This window comes from Melospiza georgiana, chromosome 1 (assembly GCF_028018845.1).
Source record: "Melospiza georgiana isolate bMelGeo1 chromosome 1, bMelGeo1.pri, whole genome shotgun sequence".
In the NCBI taxonomy this organism is placed as follows: domain Eukaryota; kingdom Metazoa; phylum Chordata; class Aves; order Passeriformes; family Passerellidae; genus Melospiza; species Melospiza georgiana.
The window spans coordinates 40,295,554-40,319,256 of NC_080430.1; the positions used below are offsets into that span (position 1 = coordinate 40,295,554).

Genomic DNA, 23,703 nt, shown 5'->3' on the forward strand with positions numbered 1-23,703 from the left:
TGACTGCTTTGGCTGCCTGTGCCTGACACAGATGTACTCCGGGAAATTGCTCCCCAGCCAATCGCTCCCGCTCCGCGCGCTCATCTCCCAGGCCACTGATTACAGCTACCGCAGGGTCACACAGCAGCAGAATGGGCAAGACAGCATGCCTTCAATTCCAGCCCAGGGAATACCAAAAAAGGAGCTGAAACTGAGTTCCACACTTCACATTTTCTGCATCAACAGCTGCTGAGAACAGCTCCAAGGTAATATTTTTGCTCTGATCCAAGACTTCATTAGCACTACAAAACGCATTTGTACCATGGGTCCCAGAACAGAACAACCCAGAAGTTAAACATCTGCTAAGTGTGTTTATAGCTGTATTCTCAACCTTTCACTGAATACTCATTCCAATGCAGGTGTTGGGTTGCTTTTTTGGGTTTTTTTTAACATAAGCTATATATTCCTGTTCTGCAAAATAAACCAAAGTTTCCTAAAAAGATTTTTTTCCCTCTCCTGTTGAAAAGGTAAAAAAGCACTGATGTTAGCTGCAATTAATCTCATGTGTCCTCCCAGAGTAAGCTGTCTCTGTTTCAGGTAATACTGGTGAGTATTACTATTCAGGTAAGTATCTGTATTTTTTCCTTCTGAAAGTCACCCTTTGAAAAATGCAACCTCTGCTTGAGCAGATCAAATTCAGTGCTTCATCTTACTCTTTCCCTCTTCATCACTAACATACCCTAATCTCCTTGCCCCATTACCAAATGCATGGGCAAACTGGCTCTTTAAGGAGTTATCTATAACTTAACCTTTAAGACATGCCACTGCCTTGCTTGTTCCTTTTTCTTCTTTTACTCCTACGTCTTGTTTGATGAGAACTCTAGCAGTGAAGCTGGACTGATGCCACTGCAACCAACAAACAAGAACAAGTAACATGCTGTCCGTGAACTTGGTGCAAATACATTGTGTAACTATGAAGATGGTATTTATCACCTAGCTGTAGAGAAATCAGAAGGCCACATTCAGTTCCTCTTGCTGCCTCAGTCCAGAAAATTCTCCAACCATGGGCTAATGAAAGTATTCTCAGACAGTGCTGACAAGAGAGTTTAAAAGTAGTTTGTTTCCACTCTGTAAATAGAAGTTCACTCTAAGACACGTATGCATCTTTTAACTTCCAAGCTATTGAAGGCCTCTCTGCTGCCATGTGTAAATGGTTATAAACTGAATGATTCATAAAGGAAGCACAGAGTTAAACATAAATATCAGATACCCTACTTCTTAGTGATCTCTTCTAAACTGGGCATCCTAAATCACACCTATTCTTTCCCTAAAACAGAGCACAGATTCACACAGCTCTTCAGCTGCTCAGATGAACACTGAAACAGCTATGCTCAACTGTGTCCTGGTGGCTCTCCACATTTCAATGAACTGTTCCTTAGCATAAATCCATACTAGAAGTAATTCAACTGCTACAAGTAAAAAATATGTTTGTTTAGGTTTGGAGTGGGTGTGTGAAGGGAAAAGAGGCTGTCTATTCCTTAGGGATAGAATAAGAGGGGTGGGAATCACTTTTTTTTTTTTTTATAAGTTTGGGGAAAAGTACTTGCTTGGTTTGAATACTTGAAAAAAAAACCTTTCTGAAGCAGCTTATTGAAATTTCTTTATAGTCTGTAGTCAGCCAATTCCTTGTTAACAGTTACTCAGTCTTGGAACAAAACAAACAAAAAAAACCCACTAAGAAGCAAGAGAAGCACGGTTTTTTTTCAAACAGATGGAAGTTTTTGTCTTTCAAGTCCCATACCAAAACACTTTGTGGATAAACGTCTGCTCTTCCCTTAGAGTAAATACCAGGAAAAAGCTTCCCATCAAATGGAGAACAGCAGATAACTTCAAACTGCAATTGTCTCAACATGTTTAACTACAGAAGTATTCTAAAACAAACTGTAGGCAAATATATTCAAAATTATCACATCCTTGAACATGTTCAGTGACAACATTGTGAGAACTCAGAGCAGAACTATTTGTGCTGGAGCAATATTTTAACCATATGTTTGATGCTGCAAAAATATCTCTATGAAGTGTACGAGGAGATTTATTTTAAAAAAAGAAACATAAGTACCTACAATGAAACATACACTTTTTCCTTCAATCTTTCCTTCTTCATTTTCACTTTTCTATCCCTTCAAATTCCAGTTATTTGACCTTATCTCAGTCTGTAAAAACACATTTTTGAAAGACGGGTCCAAAAGAGTATGTACCACTTATCTAGACAAAAAAAAAAAATTCATCTGAGCTCCTACTTCTTTGAAAAACTTTTCATTTTTTCCTAAGTCACACACAATTCTGGTCCCAGTCCATTACAAAGTGGCAGTGAACTGCCTTACTGCAGGGTCTGCAGAGTGTCTAGCAGGCAGAGCTGTGCTTAATCTGCCATTCTGAAATGGCAGGACATTTAAAGTAGCTGCAGTAAGCAGGACTGAGCTCTCAGCAGGATTTACCACATGAGCTCCAGCCCAGCTGCTATCTGACACAGTCAGATATGAGCACAAGAAAACTGAGTGCTTGCTTGCTTGCAGAGCAAGTAAACTGACCCACCCACACATGCAGCCCTGAAACTCTGTACCTATTGATACTTTAAAATCCTGGTTTGGGGGGGTAGGGAGGTGGGGTGCTAAGAGTTGTATCCACAGTCCAAAATCAACCCTTCCTTTTATAAGCAAATTAAATCAGGCAGTTGGAGTTGATAATCCCTATGTTTCCATTCCAACTCAAATCAGTCTATGATACTATGATTATCTTGTCTAACACTGCAGCCCCAAAAAACCAACCCAGTGCCACCCTTCTTCATGCAGCTGAAAGGACAGCACCTACTGAGCTCAAAGTGTCTCTCTTTAGGAAATACAAAAAGGCAAGAAATAATTATGAGACAGCATGAAAATACTGCTAAATGAGGCTTTATTTTAGAGAGGGTGAGGGTGGCCCAGGCCATGGGGGGATTCAGGAGAGAGGCAAGGTGCTAGGGGATTAAGGTGATGGAGGGGGCAAGTTGTACAACACAGCCTAAAGTTCATATGTCAAACACCTCTACAGATGGTTTTGTTCAGTTTCTTATCAAAGGGGAACCTACTAAATGATAGTTTAAAAACTTCATAGGAGTTTCTTTTTACAAAAAATTAAATATAGGGTATTCCTCCAAAGAAACATTACTGCCTTAGCAAGGGAACACAGAAACCTTTGCCAGCAGTGGCTCATCATTTAATTAATTAAAACTAACCATGAAATCCCAAAGTCTTACTGCCTACAAGTATTTTTCAGAATACAATTTCTATGTAACACCTAGTTCCCAAGCCATACACCTGCATAGCATGCTTCAGCTTGCATCAGCACATAAACATGGAACTGGGTTATTCCAAAAAAAGAAAGGAAGAATAAAGATAGATGTATTCTGTACAAATATTCTCTGGTGTATTGCCCCAGTAGTGGAGTCTTGGGTATCTCAGCACATTGCAAGACAGCTGTCAGAAGCCACCAGGATGCAGAGAGCAAACATGAGGCAGATCACTAGTTTAAGCCCTCCTGACATTACACAATTGCACATCATTTGGACAGCTGAATACTTAGTCTCTAGAGATCCCACTGAAATTTATAACCTGAACCCTCATTAACAGCAAGATTACTATGTTCTCTAGTGTACTATGTACTACTTGATTAATCACACCACATTCTGATCTAAATACACTGATGATGTAGAAAAACAAAAGATGTGTGTAAAGTTTTCCAGGACATGTTCCAGGACTCAAAACTGTCCCTCAGTATAGATGGATGAAATTCACCATGTTCTAACAGAACCCCACCAAGATCTTACAGCAGCATGTATGAGCATGTGGTCAGCATGAAATGCCACTGAGCTAGGCTAGGGAGGGTTGGGTGATTTGATTTGTTGGGGTTTTCAGGAGGTTGGGTTTTTAAACTCTGGGGATGTTTTTGGTCTTCGGTTATTTTGTTTGTTTTTTTTCCTGGGGGAAGGGGAAGGGATGGTAGAGAGACACACAGGAATTCAAAGCTGCTTATTTTACAACTGTAACATACTGCCTTTAGCTAAATTCATCTCCAGGCATTTTGGCAGCATTTTTGAGAGATATTCTACTTTTTCTTTATCTCAAAATAGTCTTAGATTGCTGTGACAGTTCACAAGAACTATAAACCAGGGCTGTTTCAACACGATTAAGGCTGCCTAAGCAAAGCCATCTGTTTAATTGTTCTACAACCATTTATACAAATATTCTAAATTATGGAGTGGTTTGGGCTGCCACTTGGAGGACCCTGAAGATCATCAAGTTCCAATCCCCCTGCCATGGGCAGGAACAACTCCCTCAGAGTTCCTACCTGGCCTTGTACACTTCCAGGAATGGTCCATCCACAACTTCTCTGTTGCAGTGCCTCAGCACTCTCAGAGTAAACAGTTCTCTCTCACACCTAATTTAAACCTACTACTCTCTTTCCATTTGATCCTATTCCTCCTTGCCCTGTCACTACATCCTCTCTTAAATAGTCATGTCCCATCTTTCCTGTAGGCTCCTTTCCACAGTTAGATTAGTCCAAAGCCTTCCTTTTTCCAGGCTGAACAATCCAAAGTCTCTCAGCCTTTCCTCATACATGAACTTCATCCCTCTGATCAACTTGGTAGCCCTCCTCTGGGTTCACTCCAACAGGTCAATGTCCAAATATTAAACACTTATCCTCTAGATTAATTCCCTAGAATAGATGGCATCATTGTGAACAGCTGATGAGCCCAGATATGAAGCAGCATAATAAGAGACAGATAAAATTATCTTGTTTTTATTGACATTATTTAAAGTGCTTGCACAAGATGATCTGCTTTCCCTAACAGCAGACCTTCAAGAGGTAAACAGCAAAAGAAAAAACAAAAAATAAATTTTAAAAAGTCACCCCATCCAATTACTGAGTTAGGACAAATTGCTCAAATACAACCTAACCAAATTACACCCAAACAGAATATCTCCTTGAAAAGACCATCAATCACCAGCAGCTAATAAATAAAAGATGTCTTTCCATGATGATGTCATTTTTGAATGATTATTCACTTATATAGTCATTCCACAAAAAAGCAAAAGACTGAATCTCACCAATTCACATGAATTCATGGCTTAATTCTTCACCTTCAGCTTTCCCAGTGTCTCAAATTCTCTATTTATATCAAATCAAGTGTCTGTACAATAACTAACAAACAACACATGTTTACTCTTACAGTGAACAAAAATTACTTCCTACAAATCAAAACTCATTAAGTTATAGTGGGAGGGTAATGCAATGTTTCCAATATCCATAGGCAACTAATACAGGAGAAGGAACCAGCACTCTGCTGGCCCACAACATTTCTTTTTAATAAGAAGGCAGGTAGGATGGAAATACAGTCTGCTCATGCAATCTGAACTACAGCAGCATTTCATCATAAATTTTTAGCTAAGTGCTGTAACATACAGGATTCAGGCGCTGTCATCTGCAGATTATTTTAATTAAATTTTAATTTTTAAAAACCAAATGAAAACCACCAAAAACCCCAAACCTAAAACAAAAACCAACAAAATAAAAAGTCCACAAGTCACATCTCCAAAGTTACGCTGAGGAACTTTAAGGTATTTGAAATCCTTGTAGCATGAATGCCAGACAGATTACTACCACTGTTACACATATGCTGAATAGCAACCAGCCACTAGTGTACTAGCAAGCCTCTACCCCAATAAATTCACAGCTACCAAAAAAACAAGTTTTAGCAATCCACACATATTTTATTAGTAAGGCAGACAGTACCAGAATGCTGCAATTCCTGTTTTGTGCTAGTGCTGGCCATAATGAGAACCTGCAACATACCAGATCAGGGAACTGAGCCAGCAGTAAAGTTGCACTGATGGTATTTTGCCACTTCAATTTGGATGTCACTCAGTAGCAGTGAGGTGCAGAGGGGGCACTGCTGAGCCCAGGGGAGGTAGAGCAGGACCATGTTCCAGCAGAGTCTGACTCAAACTGTAATGGAGCCACCCACTTCCACTGCTGTAGTTTCACATCTCAGCTTGGAGAAATGGCAAGGCAGCAGTCACATCACCTTCCACTCTTCTCATAACATTCTGACAATGCAACATCTTTGCCTTACATTGGATCTGATGCTTTCCCACTTCTGCTGCCTTTGCCCTTCCTCACCCTCACAAGCACCAAGCTCTTTCCCTGCCCTTGCACACACTGACAAGATGCCTTCCAGACTAAGGGACACCCTGAAGCTGAGAGGGCACATCAGCCACAGCCACATGCACACACAGGAAACATCCCAGAGGACATGGTAATGCTAGTGGTACTCAACATCACAGGATGAACTTTGGCAAGCACCACCCTGGTTACTTCAGAAAAGTAGGCATGACACACTGTCATTTGACAAGAAACCAAAAATTCTGTGCTGCTGTCAACTTGGAAACTGTGGACACCTGTAAGTGAATAGAAAATGTTCAATTACATGAAAAATGAGGCCAGACTGGCTGCAGTCACTGATATTATGCACTCAGGCTACTACAAAGTGCCGGGCAAGGGGAAGCTGCACAAGCAACTCCCAATTGCAAAAGCAAATTTTTCAGAGGAAGCGTAGAGGGAAAAAATCAAAGAAGTTGGTGGCGCCTGTGTGTTTGTGGAATAGAAGTGTTTGTTTTATTTATTTTTTTTTAATAAAGACAATGTGTAAAATGAGTCAGGGAAAAAAAATAATCACCAGCATTGGTGGTTCAGTGGTAGAATTCTCGCCTGCCACGCAGGAAGCCAGGGTTCGATTCCCAACCAAAGCAGTTGGTACTTTTAGGGAGGTGATTCCATGACTCCACTCCACTGAGAACCCACCTCATTCCCAGCACAGGAAGGACATGGAGTTGCTGGACAGAGTCCAGAGGAGACCTACCAAGATAATTAGAAGGATGGAGCACTTTTCCCTGGAGGAAAGGCTGAGTGAAAGTCAGAAGTCTCTTGCATTTCGAATGAAAAGAGAGTAGACTCACATTAGATATCAGGAAGAAATTCTTCCTGTCAAGTGGTGAGGCACTGGAACAAGTTGCCCAGAGAAGTTGTGGCTGCCCACCCCGGAAGTGTTTAAGGCCAGGTAGGATGGAGCCCTGAGAACATGATCTAGGTGAAGTTGTGTCTTTCCACGCTAGGGATGCTGGAACTAGAAGACGGTGCCTTCCAACCCAGACCATTTTTTGATTCAGTGATTCTGATTTACAGAATGAACATATAACTCATTTAACATTCACTTCAGGAAACCAACACTGACAAGTCTTTTTTGAGCTTGTAGAGTAGTTTTTAAGGTTTTGTTTGAGTTTTTCAATGGTTTCAGAAGTTGAATCAGCTTATGGGAAAAGAGAAAGGATGTAGTGGAAATGACATTTTTCCCTTTCAGAAATCAGGAACTAGTTAGTTCCAGCTCACCCTTACCATGAAGCTGTTTTTTAAGCCATATACTTTCTTGCCAAAATTTCTTCCATTTTCCTCTTGCATTTCTAAAGCACAACAATCTTAAAAGTCTGAAAAGCCTGAAAGAAAGAAATAATAAAGCCTGAGATAAAACCTCTCAGAACTTGAAATTTCTAGGAGTCAGTCCAAGGTCCTTCAGAAGGGCCACTGACAAGACATTTAAAAGGAGATCCACTTCTGTTTCTTATTTGTCTTGCCCAATATCTTGTAAAACTATACAAATAAGCTCTTTCTGTTTTAAAAAAGCAAGCAGTTGATTTTCTGATGTATTAAGGGTAATGCTTTCACTATGTCCTACTAGCAGATTTTGTGAGAAGTCAGTTTAAAAGTAAGGTGTTGATTCTGGCACAACTGACTCATACATGCCACTGTACATGGTGCTTTTTTACAGGAAAGTTTAGCTGACAAAATGCAAAGGGAAACTGAGCTAGAGATCTAAACTTAGCCAAAAAAAAAAAACCAAGCCTACCTCTTTTGTAGCCATTTCATTTATTGTCTCAAGAACTACAACTACTGACACAGGTTTTATTATTTTATTAGATTTTGTTTTGTGAATAAACATGTAAAAGACAACACAGTACTTTAAAGAAAGACACACAATTCTCTTGCAAAGAGAAAAAAAATGCTGTCGGACTCCTATTGTAAATTTATGACTTGAGGGGCTACTTAGTAAGAAAAGTTGACAGCATCCAACACCTGGCAGGCAGATCAGATGCTCTTCATTTGCTTAACGCTTAGAATTCTCTACTTCAGAGAGCATTAGCATGGTTTGCATGGGAGGTCTAACCAGCTGAGAAACTATTAAAAAGGGTGCTCTCTGAAAAGGCATTTTTCATTATTTTAAAATGAACAACAGAAGTTACCCATCTTTCTAATAAAGCTATAGACCACACTTACATGCACCTTAATCTGTACACTACCATCCAGTAGCACAAATACATGTTCAAGGAAAGACAATTTATTTGAGACAATTTTAAGCAAAATTGGAGCACGTACAACAAAGAACTTAGGCTTTTGGCTTTCACACTGACTTCTGGAAGACAGGCATTTATCTAGCCTTGCATAAAGTCTACCCATAAAAATTCTGCTGCCATGATTTTATTGTAAGGCAAATTTGAACATGCACAGTAAACCTACACCAGCCATGCTTCCTGTGATGCAACCACAGCAGTTCTGACCAGCCCTAGAACTCTAAAGCTGGCATCAATAAATCAAAGTCATTGCCCTAGACACAAAGTCTCCTCCTGAACTCTCTGCCTGAACTTGAAACAGCTTTAAGATGTCCTTACAAACATAATTGATACCATTAACAGAAAAAAATAAAATGTCAAGCCAAATGCACAGTGAACTGAACACTAAGACAAATACATAAAATCTATCATCCAGACTGGAGATCTAAGCAAAAGACTTTCCAGCAATATGGATCAAATATGCTACACCCAGTGGCTACAAGAACTTTATCTTAACATTTTTAATTCAGGATTTCACAGCTAGCAGGGAATTTTTAAATGCTGAAAAGAATGCAAGAGTTATTCTAGTCAATGGCAATTGTATCTGGCAACCAAATTAATTTTCTACACATATGAGATAAGGAGAAAAAAGAGAAAGTAAAGAAAATTGCATTATGTTTCTCAATATTTAGAAACCAAGCCTCCAGAACAAGTATTTCTTTCCAATACTACCAAATTTGTAGAGAAACCACCTACACAGAATCCAATACTTTCTTTTACTGCAGCATATAAAATATGAACAACACAGCTAACACCCCTGGGGATGTGTTATGATATCAAATAAATTTCTGTGATCAGATACCTTAATTATATATGCATTTATACAACTTTAAATGTTCAGCTGGGTTTTTCCTGGGAAGGAAGAACATCTTTACATGGTGGCTTTTGGCAATCAAACACAGCTGTCATCCAAACACAGCTTTCATCATTCCATAATTCCAAAGGATTGTTCCACCTCAAACTGATAAAGAGACTTTTTAAAAATAAATATGAGATACAAGAGAAACAACAAGAGCAGCTTTAATAGAATTATCTCACCTACTCCAAAATGCAACATGTAAAGAAATAATGAAATAGGAAAAATTTGAACATACTTGTCCTCTAGGAACTGCCCATGTTTCTAATTATAAAGTTCCTTTTTCCAGTGTTACTTTACTTAAGTCTGGGCACACACAAAGAAATCAACCTATCCAGCAAATCATTTGTATTTATTCTCACATTTTTTCACAGAACTGACTCTACAGAAGAAAATCAACTGCCTTTAAACCAGGTTGGAAAAGTATCATCAACAGCAAGTTGTAAAAATTTTCCCTGTAGAAAACAAAGACAATCAAACTGGCTTCTACTGCACTTTAACCTTAATCAAATGAGATTGTATCTCAATGACAATAAGACATCCAACTTTGGCAGAAAATGGTGCCTCTTAATTGACATTTGAATACACTTTGATATTTGGGGCAGCACAACACCATAGCTTTTGGTTATCTTAACATCAATTTCAGAGCTTTTGTCTGAGATGTAATTTATTTAAATGGAAGTAATAATTTCATATCTGATTTAAACAATGTTTTACACCCTTAAAAACTGAGGTTTCCAAAAGGACCTGACTCATCAATTTGCAATACTTTCATCATTGTTATCAAAATCAACACTATAGCAGAAGCATTGTTTTGTGGGGTTTTGGTGTTTTTTTAAAGCATATACAGCAGAATTATTCAAGCACAATGAGACAAAAAATTGCTATTTTAAAATACTTATAACCAGGCCAACTGCCCATTAAAGGCTTTTTATGCTGTCTGAGGGCCCTGTGCATTGACAGAAACTCAAAGAAAGCATAAGATGCCCTTTTCTCACAGGAACAGAACAACTGTGCCAAGAGGAAGCTCTTCCACTAAAGAAAAATGGAACTGTAGCTCACTTTAGAATTACAACATCCATACCAGGACACTAGGGGGAACCTGAAAGCAGTCCGCTTCAAAAATCTCTTGCACACCCTGATCCTGCCATTGACCCCAAATTTTCATTCATGAACAAGTGATTTAGATATACAAGGAAAGAGAAGCTTTTGCAGACAACTGAGGTCATAATGCTTAAACATTTGAAATGTAGTCATACATTGGGAAAAAAACATGGCATTCTGACAGCCTCAGACAGGAAGCTATTGTACAGTAGTACAGAGACCATCCTTCATTCTCTCCATTCCTGCAGTTCTTCCAGTCTTTTTTACTGAAGAAAATTGTGAAGCTGCATACTCAAATACCAAGAAAATTATGTTAAACAAAAGGCAGTTGAAAAGGCTGCAATGCTTCTTTACCCTTACTGTTTAGGAAGTGAAACAAAGTAGCCTGAAGAAAAGTTTGCTCTACATATTTGAAGCTCGTTTCTACTTTTGACTCGTTCCATAATGGATGCAACTTTTGGATTTTCAGTAACACATGATAAAATGTTATTAGCAACTTACATTCACAAACATGCCTGCTCTCCTAAACAGAAGCACCCTGGGCACATTGCACAGCAGGGAACTACACCACAATTCAGACTTTTGGAAGCACTGTGTCAGCAGATTTCAGTTCTGCTCTGGGCGTTAATTTGAATATGCAAGATAACCCCACATTTCTACAAATCCTTTTGGAAGCACTAGGAGACAAAGATAGGCATGCAGTTTTGAGATGTCATTAGCCACATTCACAGGCTAACACTTTATAAGGAGGATGGAGGAAGAGGGTGATAGAAGAGCGTTCACTAAGGATTTCCTAAAATTATCCATTTTCTTTTTTTTTAAATATCTTTTTTTACCTCTATGTACTTATTGATACTTTAAAGCAATATTACATTCCATAACTAAGCTTTTCCAAAAACTCCCATATTCTTTCAGTTAACCATTCATGTATTTTCTAGGTCTTACAAACATTTTCTACTAATGTTACCAATAGAACTGGAAACATAATGCATATTAATAAGGCACAAACATTTACAGTTGCACTCAAAGACCTTAAAGGTCTTTTCCAATCTAAATGAGTCTACAATTTCTATTATTCCAAAGGAGAGACATCAGTGCTTACACTATTGAAGTGGAACATCCTGAATATTTTGTATTAATTCTGAAGTATCAACTGAAACACAGTCTTTCTAACACTAACCTCTTCAACAAGGTTTTATGAACAAACAGCAATAAAGTCACAACACAAAAAATCCTCTGCTTAAGCTGCTTCTACAGGAAATTTATGACACCGCAAAGGAAAACTGGAACTTTTGTAAATTAGGAAGCCACTGAAGGGGCCACTTACAAAAGGGTATTAGTAATACATGATCTAAGAAGGTATGAAGGTAACTCACCCACACTACACTGTCTTGACAATCAGGCACCACTTTGCAAAGTGAGCAGGCCTTGAATTACAGACATTCTCTATTACAATAACAGAGATGCACACAAAAAAAGTTCAGTAAGTATTTAAAACCAGAAACCTCACTTAGTCCTCAGCTGCCAAGGAAGACAAATTGCTCAATCTTCAGCTTCTCTGTTGTGCTGAATGTGTATGCCATAGCACTCTCAAGGATGAAAAGAAGATTTGATTGCTCTCACATGAGGGTCTCAGAATACCATAACAGGATCACATCCAATTATCTAGTTTAAACCAGGTAATTCCAGCTGTTTCATGACATCTAGTCTCTTGAACAACTTTGATATAAACCACTGTTCTCATTAATAAGACTTCTGTCAAACTACCTGCTACAAGTAAGTTTAACACATGAACTTACATAATTAGTAGAGTTCACTTAACAAAGATCAACTTCCTCATCACTCATCAACTGCAACAAGAGCTCTGCTTCTTTTACATGGGCTCACTTAGAGCCTTGTTGCTTCACTCCTAACCAACAGTTTTCAGGTTTGGATTTTCTATGATTTGGATTGATATAGGATTATTGACCTTTTTGTCATATAGAATATAAAACATGTAACCTGTTTTGAAACTTTGTCCCCACCGGTGGTGTAAAACTAGGAGATCACTGCTCATGCCTGTCCCAGAGCATGATCGCTGTGGAAAAAAAGGGTTATATTTATAGGTTCTTCAATTTCTGCCTTCTCAGAGCCTAGGGGGTGTAGAAGCACTTTCTTCAGTACTATGAACAGCACATGGCAGAGAGAACCAACAAAAGAATATAGTCACATACAGGGCACATTTACATTTCAGCTTTTATTACATTACTATCTGCCTAGAATTAATACACTGGAAAGCTGCTGTGAGTCTCTGCCTAGCACACACTTCACTTGGAGCTTAGCAACTCATGCCAAAGTTGAGAGATAGTAGCACAGTAACAGGAGGAAGGGCAATGTCACTACTTAAAAGGAAGTCAGTTGCCAGTTATACATGAAGCAGTATATGAAACAGAAAGGCTGCTGATTTGCAAATGCCTCCTTCCCACTTTAACAGAGAAGCACAGGGCTACAGGCACCAAAAAAACTTCTCTCTATGCTGCAGTATAAGTCACTATCAACCCTACAGGTATGTGGAGTAAGCACATCAATTTTTCAGTCACAAAGCACATTTTTTTACAGAAAACATCCTGTGGGAATCCTTCAACATCACAGACTCACTGCTCACACAGAACAAGAGGCTCAGTCACAATCCAGCTCTTTTGAGGCTGTCTGTCAATACAGAATCAATTAAGTTGGAAAAAGCCTCCAAGATGATAGAGACCAACCTTTGACCAATCATAAACAGGTGAGGTTAAGGATAGAAGCTAGGCAACCATCACTCTAACATTGAAAAGCACTGGATACCAAATAATAAACCACAATAAAGGGGGAAAGGCAGAATTACAGCCTTATCAAAAACACCTCAAATGTGTCTCTCCTGCTTGCTGTTACACATTAATTTTCAATGGAAATCTCAAGAATTACCGTGACCACAGAATCTACAGAAGGACACCACCAAGCTCTGCTCTGCCCCATTTCACCCCTCACAATAAGCCACTTTCTTGACCATTACCTTATCTTAATGATTCCTATGCAAGCAAGACATTTAAAGCAGTTTCCAGATCATTTTCCTCTTTTTTATCCGATACTTGACTTCAGGATCACCACTGGAACTTAAAAAGGTTTATTAAGGATTTGTTAGTGACATGCTAGATTTGTACTAAAATATTTTGATATAGAGCTCTACAGGAGGCAAGTTCTCCAAATTAAGGTCATGTCCATTCTTTTCTCTAACAATACATAACTTCTTCCATTTAAATTTAGTATACCTTAAAGATAAATATATACACATACAATCTGTTCACCACCAAAGAGCCATTGTTCAGCTTTCATGAAATTGTACAGCATATTGTACACATTCACTGTACTTGGATTTTTGTTTTAGCAACCCTCAAGACAGGAAGGAAATTTTTTTCTATCTTCACCGAGTGCCTGTTTTATACCACAGCCCAAGTGAAGCTGGAAACAGGTTCTCCATATCATAAAGTGGCCATAATGCATAAATCTGTTTACAGTCTTGCTTGCAATTGATCCTCTGAGCTTGACTGCAGCAGTAACACAAGCCACAAGACAGAAGCGAACATGCCATCTTGGAGGATGTATTTCTTTACTCTTCACTAGAAATTCAAGCATGTTGTACACTTGTACTTTATTTCCAGAAACAAGCATGCATACATATACAATTCCCCTTCTGTCACTTGCAGAAGTACTCAGCACCCCAGCCACAGCCCCCTTGGGCTCTTAACAGCTTCCACAGCACCTGACACGTGTACTGCCACTGCCCACGCCTATCCCCAGCCCTTGTCACCTCTGCAGCCTCTAAAACAAACCTTTGTTTGAAAATACTGCCACCATTCTCTAGAAGCCATTTCTGAAAACAGATACACATCTTCCTGGGCCCCCCGGTGCTCTCAGTGCCACCAAACTTGTCATCAGTCTACAACCTCCCCCAGCACCTGGAAAGGGACACTTGTGACATTACTAAGAACATGCACCAGTGGCAATTTCAAGTCAAGAGTATTCTGCTTCAACCTCTCAGGGCAACAAGACTACAACTTGAGCTGTTTGAAAAGTTACTGCCTAAGCAATGGTCATCAAGCATTACACATTTCTTCCAAGAACAGCCAAAGACAAAATATGCCTTTCTTCAGAAAGCCGAAGTTAATTATTTGTTAATACATCAACCCCCAACATAGTTTCAAGGTGAGACCTACTCTTCCACCCTCCCCCAGAGAAACCCAGCTATAGAGTTGACATACGTAGACTAGGAAGTAGACCTGGTTTGAGGACTACTGTTTTCACATGCAAATGCTCACCTTTACATTGCCTCTAGGATCCAGAAGTTTATAATCATCAGCCTGGGCTACCATAAATGCAAATACAGTAAATACCCAGTCACAAACCAACTCAATGAATGTGACAGGGAGAAATTCATTATCTTATTTAACAAAGCAGTGTATTTCAAGTTATTTCTGTATTAGGACTAGCTAAAATCACATATACCAAATGGATTACAGTAAGTTGTCCCCATGACCAATGAGAAAAGCACACTGAACTTTCTTGTCTGCCTGGCTTTTCAAAACCTTCTGTCAATGCAAAGCACAGAATACAAGTAGTAGGTATATTCTTTGACCTTGAGCGTATCAAATTTCTTCAGATCCCTATTTATATTTTGCCCTTCATTTATATCTTTATAGCAAAGGCAACTTACTCATGCTCAAGAATTAAAGGCTTGCACTAACATTATTTGGCTTCATTCAACAGAATATGGCCATCTTCTTCCTCAACTATAAGCCAACAGGCTACCTACCAAGCCCATCTGCACTATGCAAGAGTTATAGAGAACTGGAATTTATTTGTGTCCCTAAGTGGACTAACTGCACTACATTTAATCACATCAAACAAAACGTCGTTTGAGAAATAAGGTTTCCTATCATGTCAAAATAATTTGGTGGACAGCTGTTTCATTAAAAAAGTTAGCATTCTACCCCTATTTATTTTTTTCTCTATCCTGGTGATAAGATTTTTTAACCTTTTTTTCTGTGTCCTGCTCTAAAGTCTCAAATCTATAATTTTACTTAGCCTAAACATGAATCTTCATTCAATTAGCTTTCAGGAAAAATACTCTCAACTTCTCAATAAACTGATCTTTTCCAGCTGAAGCTCTACCTAAAGCATCTGTGTATAAAAACAAGGCCCAAAAATGTTTATTCTTACAACACACAGAACCATGTACATTTACATATTTCAGTAAAAACCATCAAAGTCGGTCTAGCAAAATATACTGCACATTATGCTGAAAAAAGCCCTCTGGTTATGTTTCTAAAAACATGTACAGCAATTGCAAGCATTTCATATAACAACAGCAGTTAAGGCAGGTAATGGATGGCAACACTGATGCCAACAAGCAAAAGAAAAGGTTGTTTTTTTTCTGACATATATCACCAGTTTGAAAAACTCAAGAATTTCCACAAAAGCTTTAATTACAACAGCTTGTACAATACAGTTACAATAATTTTAATCAAATTGCTTGCAATTGCAATCTAAAATTCAAGCTGGTTTTGTAAACTTAATTCATAAGTATGAATCACTATGTATCTGCAATTCAAATTCAAATATTAATTGTAAGTATCTGCTTTATTAATTTCTTTTTTGATATCTCTCAATTGCACACAAGCACAGCAAAGTTAATAAAAAAAAAAAAAAAACAAGCTGAGAAAGGAAAGGATCCCTGCTACTCTTGGGTTTTATCACTTCCTTAAATGAGTCATAACAATCATCAGATGCTATCTGTTTGTTTTTATATAAACAGTTTTAAAATTCATGGCTGGTAGGGTGTAGCCATTTGACAAAAAAAAGAGAAGAATTTACCACTAACAGGAACACCAACTGTGGCTATTCAGTAAGAAGTTCTCATTTCCTTTTTTGTACACAAAGTCTGTTTGGAAATATGTTCGACATGTTAAAGAAATGCATGTGCCTACATAATAGTATAACTTCACAATAGTGCTTTACAAGCCAAAGGAAAAAAAATTCCAAAAATCAGTAGCCTAAAACAAGCAGTAAGGTTAAATACAATCTTTCCAACAGCTTCCTTTTTTTTTTCTTTAATAGAAACAAAGAAGCAATTAATCGGGCAGTAGTCTGAAGAATCCTACCTTGTTGCTTAGAATGTTAAAGAGTTTGCAATCAGTCCTTTGACTTCACAATTTAGTCAGAGAACCCACAGCATACCTTCTTTTAAACATTCTGGTGAGCAATTAGTTTTGTACTCACCCTCATAAGCACCAGTAGCATTACTCAGTTAAAATCCCTCTATAAAAGAGACAAAGATTAAGAAATTCCTAGAACATAAACTGAAGCCACAGTGTTTCCACCTATAACAAACTAAGTTTACAGATATGACAAACAAAAAGAAAAAAAAATTTAAGTTTTTCAAAAAACTGAAGCATCTCCAGTATGGTAGAACTGTCTCTGCTCTACATAATGAGGTATTTATTAAATGTTGTTAAATATTTCCAGGTAAGGGAAAGAGATACCTATTATTACAGACACATGATCTGGCAAAACATGAATATGAAAATCTGTTGTGTTTGGGGCCTCCAAGCTGAGAAGCCAAGAAGTTATGCAACATCAGCCAATGCAACAGCACCAGCCAACTAAACTTTAATGATTACTGTTACTGAATATTTGCCTTGGAGAAATAGCAGTCATTACAAGTTTACAGCACGGAAGTTGTTAAAGTAATATTGATGTGACATGCCCATCAAAAACCAGCTGCAGGTAGACCAAAGCATTCACATCAACATATGTATTTTAAATCTATATTGTGAACAGAACTGGATGGTAGTGCAATACTTTCACAATATAAACCTAAACCTGGGTGCAGCACATCAATCTACCAGGGCTCAGGCAAGAGATGCACAGCAGCTCACAGCCAAACTTACAAAAGGCCCAGAATACCTTCCAAGTTTGTGCAATGTTACAAGGTGAAGTTTCACACCAGCCAAACGAACGGGCACATCAGAGATCCCAGTTCCAAGAACTGCACAGGGAGGATGTCACCATCCAGATGCTGGCCTGCAGGAAGCCTGTGCTGCTCCTCCCTGGCTCACTGCTGTGAATCACAGTGGCCTCCCTCACCCTATGGGAGCTGTGCTACCTTGGAGCTGCTGAGCAGGCCAGGTGAAAGAGCTGCAGGAGATCAACATATGGCACAACAGGGAAGATAAGATAAGCAGGAGGTCCTGGGAGGTCTGCTGCTTGCCAAACAATGAATAAATCAGGTTCATCCAATCCTCAAACTACTGGACTTTCCTGCTTATCTATATGGACACCAGTGACACCTCCAAAATGCAACTACAGAGCAAATCAAGAGTGACTACTGAGCGCTGTGGGCAAGGAAGCCCATGCAGTGTTTCTCAGTCTCTCCACTGAGAAGCAAAAGGCTTAGAGCAGATTAGGTGCTTCCAGAGGGTCAGTGCATGGCTGCAGCAGAGCTTTTACACTATGACCACAGAAACATCTTCCAGGAAGAAGGATCCATCTGACAAAGTGTGGCAGGAGTGCATTTGTCACCAGGCACAATAAGTCTGTGAGTATAGCTTTAAACTAGGCATGGTGGAGAAAGGCTGTCACTCTGAGAAGTCAAGATGTGGGAACACAAGTCTGGAGGCTCAGACACTTCTCTCATGGAAGTGGCCTGTCTGTGAGCCCATCTCAAGTGCTTCTACTTACCATGGGAAGTAACAGGATTCAGTCCATGCACCACTGCAGAGCTACAACCTCATGGGAATTAGAGTGATGGTGAGACAGCTCACATGGTTGAGGTACTACAACAGAAGGTCAGAGATGATTTAGGAAAAACAGCCTGGAAGGTAAGGAACATGGGTTTCAATGTATGCAAAGGGATTCCTGCTTTGCTTGGAATGAGTGACAAGGCATCAAAGACCCCATAGGTAAGGATCAGAGAACAGTCCAACATGGGCAACTTTGTATTAGGCGCCTACTACAGACCTCCTGATTAAGAAGGGGCTGTAGCAAAAGCCTTCATTTGAAAGCTTAAGGAAACTTCAAGACTGCAGACACTCCAGGGCCTAAAACAACTAGTATCTGCTGGTAGAGTATAGGCAAACACAAGCACTCCAGGAATTTTCTTCAATTTGTTGAAAATTACTTCGTGGCACAAGTCATCGATGACCCAACTACTGAATATGCTCTGCTGGACATGTTGCTCACAAACAAGGAAGAAGCAGATGGAGATGTGAAAGCCGAGAGCAGCCTTGGCTGCAGCAATCATGAAATCATGGAGTTTGAAGTCCTGAGAGAGGGAGAACAGACAAATACTACAGCATACAGTGCACAACCCAGCACACAGTTACAACATGGCAGCTCAGAGTTACTATATGGCTCTTCACCTTCACCTGGTCCAGGGCTCTGCATGCAGAATCTCCCAGGAGACCAGACCACAATGGAGGAGGATGAAGGCAAAGCCTGTGAGTACTGGCTGACCTTTAAGGACAACATCCTCAAAGAACAACATGCAGGAGTTCAAACAGGCCTGCCAATGGACCACTGTGAAAGAAAAGGGAACCTGTGGCTGAGCTCAAATGCAAAACAGAATACATGAAAGGTGGAAGCAGGAGTGGGAGGAATATACAGACATTATCTAATTGTGCAGGGGTGGAGTTAGATAAACTAGAGCTCTGCAGTGGTTGAAAATAATAATGGAGACAAAAGGCACTATGAAAGGGAGAAAACACACTTCTAATTTTTTCATCCAAAAGTGAAGTTAGACAGCAGAAACAGAAAATAAATCTTTGTACAACAAGGTGTTACTCACACCAGCATCTGCTAGCTTAAAAGGAGAAAATCTGAAGAATTAGGGCTTCTAAATGCAAACTGGAAATCTCATCAGTTAGCAATAAATGTGATTTACAGTAGCTATATTAGCTTACGCATAACCCTATCTAAAAGAAAAGTAAGAAATCACACATGCTTCTACTTAGCATGATTTCTGAGATCCAGGAAACAGCAGCCTGAATCTCTTGACACAGCAACACAATTTTTGCACTGAGAAGCAGTCACAGTTGAGAAATGGACACCAAATAAGGTTCTATTACAACAGCTCTGTGAACAGATTTGCTTTAACCTGTTTCTGTTCTTTGGTAACAAAGACATACATGCAAAGCAGGCTGATTAGAGATTCTCTAGTCTTCTGATTAAAATATGCCAGTGAAACCATCAGTGTGTTCAGGATGTTCAGCAGCAGCATTTTTTGTGGAAGCAAATTCTTAACTTCTTCTAGTAAGGAATTACTGGCATCACTACCCCTGCCATAAACCCAGGTATTCACAATAACTTGGCTGCCTTTTTCTTCATCCCAAAATAGATCCCAGTCAAGACACAGCCAGCATATATTTAGTAGACATTAGTCATGGAAAATGAAAAAGAATCAGCCTAGTCCAAAAATGAGTAAGGGAAAAAAGAAATCTTCACTTTACATTTTAGGAAAGCACAGTTTTTTAAGACAGCATTTCTACATACACACTCTAAATACATGCCCCCATAGTAAAAACACAGTAACTGAAAAGAACAGACAGGTTTTCATACAAGTCCTCAGTTCACCTCACCTGCAAGCAGATCTCAGCTACCAGATCCTCAGAACTATAGCTGCACTGTAAAAGCAACAGTAGCAGAGGGCAGAGTAGGTCAAACAGCAAAATTCCAACACACAGGGGATGCTTCTCTGTAATTCCCACTTCCTCTCCACAGTTTCCACCCACATGCCTCATTCACAGGAAGCTCCAGTTTGTTTGGAGGCAGACTCCAGACATTCTGTTAAACTGGAGCAACAGTGTGACAACAGGTGCCCAATCTGGAAGCATCTATTTAAGTTTAAAAAAACCTTCAAGTCTGTTTTCAAGTTTAAAAATATTCTGATATTTCAGGATACTATCTTAGCACTACTGCCAAGAACGTAAGTCTAGATGCCTTACAGCATATGAAAAACATCAGTACTCATTCTGTAAAAATTGTTGAAAATTTACAATTCCAATGAGTTTGAATAAGAAAAAATCCAAACAACAACTACAAAAACCCTGAGCCACAAGAAATCTCAAAATCTCTCACAGTAGGATTCTGGGAAAGAAGATGACTCACCTATAGTTCACCAAGTATCATACAGTGAGAGTTCAAATGAAGACTTGAATAAGGTTCTACTCTCCAAGTTGGCAAAGTGTTAATCTAAACTCATCTTCAAAGCAGAAGACAGAAGAGAGGGAGAAAGGGAAGGTCTAGGTGGGACATTACTAAGGATGTAATGCAGGGGCAGAATCACACTCAGAAAAAACTTTTAGAAAAGAGAATCTTATATCTTCTGAAGGAAGATGAAATACAACGAGCACTGGGAATGCTTCTGCTAAAATGGGACTTGCTAGAATTAATAAGCCAGGGGTATTTCAAGGTTGGGAAGCACTCCAGCATTGCTGAAACAAGACAACTGACGCCAGTATATCCAAACAGGACAAACATTTCATTACATGGGTTTGAGTCATTTTAGTTTAAGGTACTGCAGAAGGAAAAACAAAAGCTCAAAAAGCTAAAAAACTTTGATCTAGCAGCCTTTCCTGGGCAGAAGTCACAAGAGCATCCAGACTGTCAGATATCTAACACCACTGTGGATCAATATTCCAAAAAGCTACTTCAGGCAACACAAGGTGTACAAAGCTACAAAGCTCTACTCATGTGACACTGGACAACTGTAATTCCCACTAAGAACAAGCATTCACTTTTTTCTCCACATTTATGAAAATGTAATAGCCTTCCTGCTGTACAGTCCTGGCAGTGTTACTTGAAGAATAATACAGTCTTCTCTGTAGGTAAAGAAACGAATAAAAATTTGTAAGTCATCTTCTAAGGACAAAATGACTGAAAGCACTTTATGAAGCAAAGTTTTCCAAACTTAGGTAAATAGACAGGCTGATACATAACTAAAATGGCTCCATCTACTGGTTAAAATGTGCATTTTATAAGTTATGACACTCTAGTTAGAGAATGTAATTCCCAGGGAAACTAGGAACTCTGAGGGTGCCATACACAAACACGAGACTCTTAGGCAGATAATCCCTTCTAACAACTGCTGAGATATGCCAGCAAGGTAGATTTGAGCCATTTCAAATACATGTTGGTCTTTTTTAAAAATAATGTAATACTTTCATCTATGGATAATTCTGCAAATGTAAATTTAGAAATGCAAATATTTAGGAATATTGCAAGATCATCTGTAAAATAATCAAAATTCTCATTTAACCATTCAGACATTTTCTGATCTACATAGCTCAGTAATAGTTGGTGCTCATCTCTATGTCCTTACTTACAAAACACTCAGTTGAATTTCACTATTCATTGCACTATTTCAAAACATTACCTGGACATCTATCTTCATTTTAGCAAAAAAAAATCTGATGTATCCCTAAACTTTATCATTCCAGGATGTGCTATACCAAAAACATTCATGACAGACCTGCTGTAGCTAAGTTTGAGTATACTCAAAGTATACTTATACTCTATTTTTTTATCTAACACTAGTTATAGGGCAGTTCTCTTTACTAAGTATTAGTACTGCTTCAGGGCCACAAAAGGACCTGTGCAACAGATACCCTTGTGTAATGGGAATCAATATTCAAAGGCCCACAACAAATTTGGTGACATGTCAAAAGTCACCTGCAGAGGCAGATAAATGACATGGATATAAACTAACAACTACTCAACTTGGTACACCCCCAGCTTATTCTGGACAGAAAATAGAACTACTACAATGAAGCATAATGACAGTTCTCAAATAACACAACAAGTTTTTGACAGCCATGGTAACTTTTCAAGAACTCAGAAAGCCTGCCAGACATGCACTTAAAAGCTTACAGAGGCCCACAACACAGTCCAAGCTGTACGAGGTACGCACCGTACCCAAACAGCACACCAGAGAAAAGCAGCTTGTCTCTCCAGTCATGGCTTCAAGTCTGCAAGGCTGGCAAGCCACTACAATTCTCTCTGATCAGGGCTCTGCCACACAGCTCTGACTGTAGTGCTTGAACTTGTGCAGAGCATTTGTTCAGCCAGATGCCACAAACTTGTGGGGGAGGAGAGTTTCCTGCACAGTCCTCAATTATGCAGTACAAACATACCCTCGGTTACCCTTGCCCAGCCATAAAGGCAAAGCACCAGTCTGAGCTCACTGTGTTAGTAGGAAAAAAATTGTATGCAGAGACCTGTTGACTTCACATGACAGAAGCCCCATGTTGAATAAGATGACAGCAGAGGACAGTGACTGCAAGCCACCTGATAACGTGCAAGCACATCTGTTAAAAGAATTTTAAAAAGCTGTAGCCAACTACACAGCCACTTCAGAAAAAGCACTGTGACACTAATGCCCTCTTCAGTGAGATAAGGCAGACCACAGTACTTTTCTGGTTTGATTAGGAAAGCCAGAAGGAGATTCCTGGAAACATGCCCTTCTCCAACAGAGCCACTTTCAGTTCTATCATCATCTACTGTAGAATTAATGATAAAACCAGATGTGTTTCATTGAAAGAAGACACAAACAAACCCATTACTTAACTACACTGCATGGTCTACAATCTCATACATGAAGTAGTATCAAATACTAACAGAAAGTTTCCATCTATTTAAGAAAACAAAGTATTTTGAAAATATTACCTGAAAACATCTAGAGACAGAACTGCACTACATGTTCCTTTAAATGCTACTTAGAGTTGTTGCAAAGAAGCCCACCAAACATTACAGTAATGAACACCATAGTGACAAAAGCCAGAAGATAGAACTAAGATCACTCATATGCAGTATCAAGTATTTTTAATACAATAACTCTAACTGTCAAACTCACCACTGTATAGAAAACAAACTACCACGTCCCACCCCTATTTTGAAAAACCCAACAAGAATTACCATAAGTAGCTGTTGAGGGAAGAGGAAAAACAAGACAAGCACACAACTCCTCCTCCTTACACTCACAACCTCCAGCTGTTTTCAAATCAGATTTCCTGGGGCTGTTCCTCATCCATTTACAAACCTCAATGTATCTGTCTTCCAATGTTTGTCCAAACTCCCCCAAAGTTCACACTGTCTACACTGTATAGCAAATATACCTGTGAATCCCTACACCGAGTTTCTTTGGTTTGTTTGGAA

At 39.1% G+C, this 23,703-nt stretch overlaps 1 long non-coding RNA gene across 1 annotated transcript; it reads left to right on the plus strand.

Moving 5' to 3' along the window:
• Positions 1 to 111: 111 nt before the first annotated feature.
• On the plus strand, positions 112 to 9,928 carry LOC131080981 (uncharacterized). The gene is made up of 3 exons (XR_009114232.1): positions 112 to 245; positions 507 to 585; positions 9,750 to 9,928. It is a non-coding gene; the product is annotated as an uncharacterized LOC131080981 (long non-coding RNA).
• Positions 9,929 to 23,703: the final 13,775 nt, after the last annotated feature.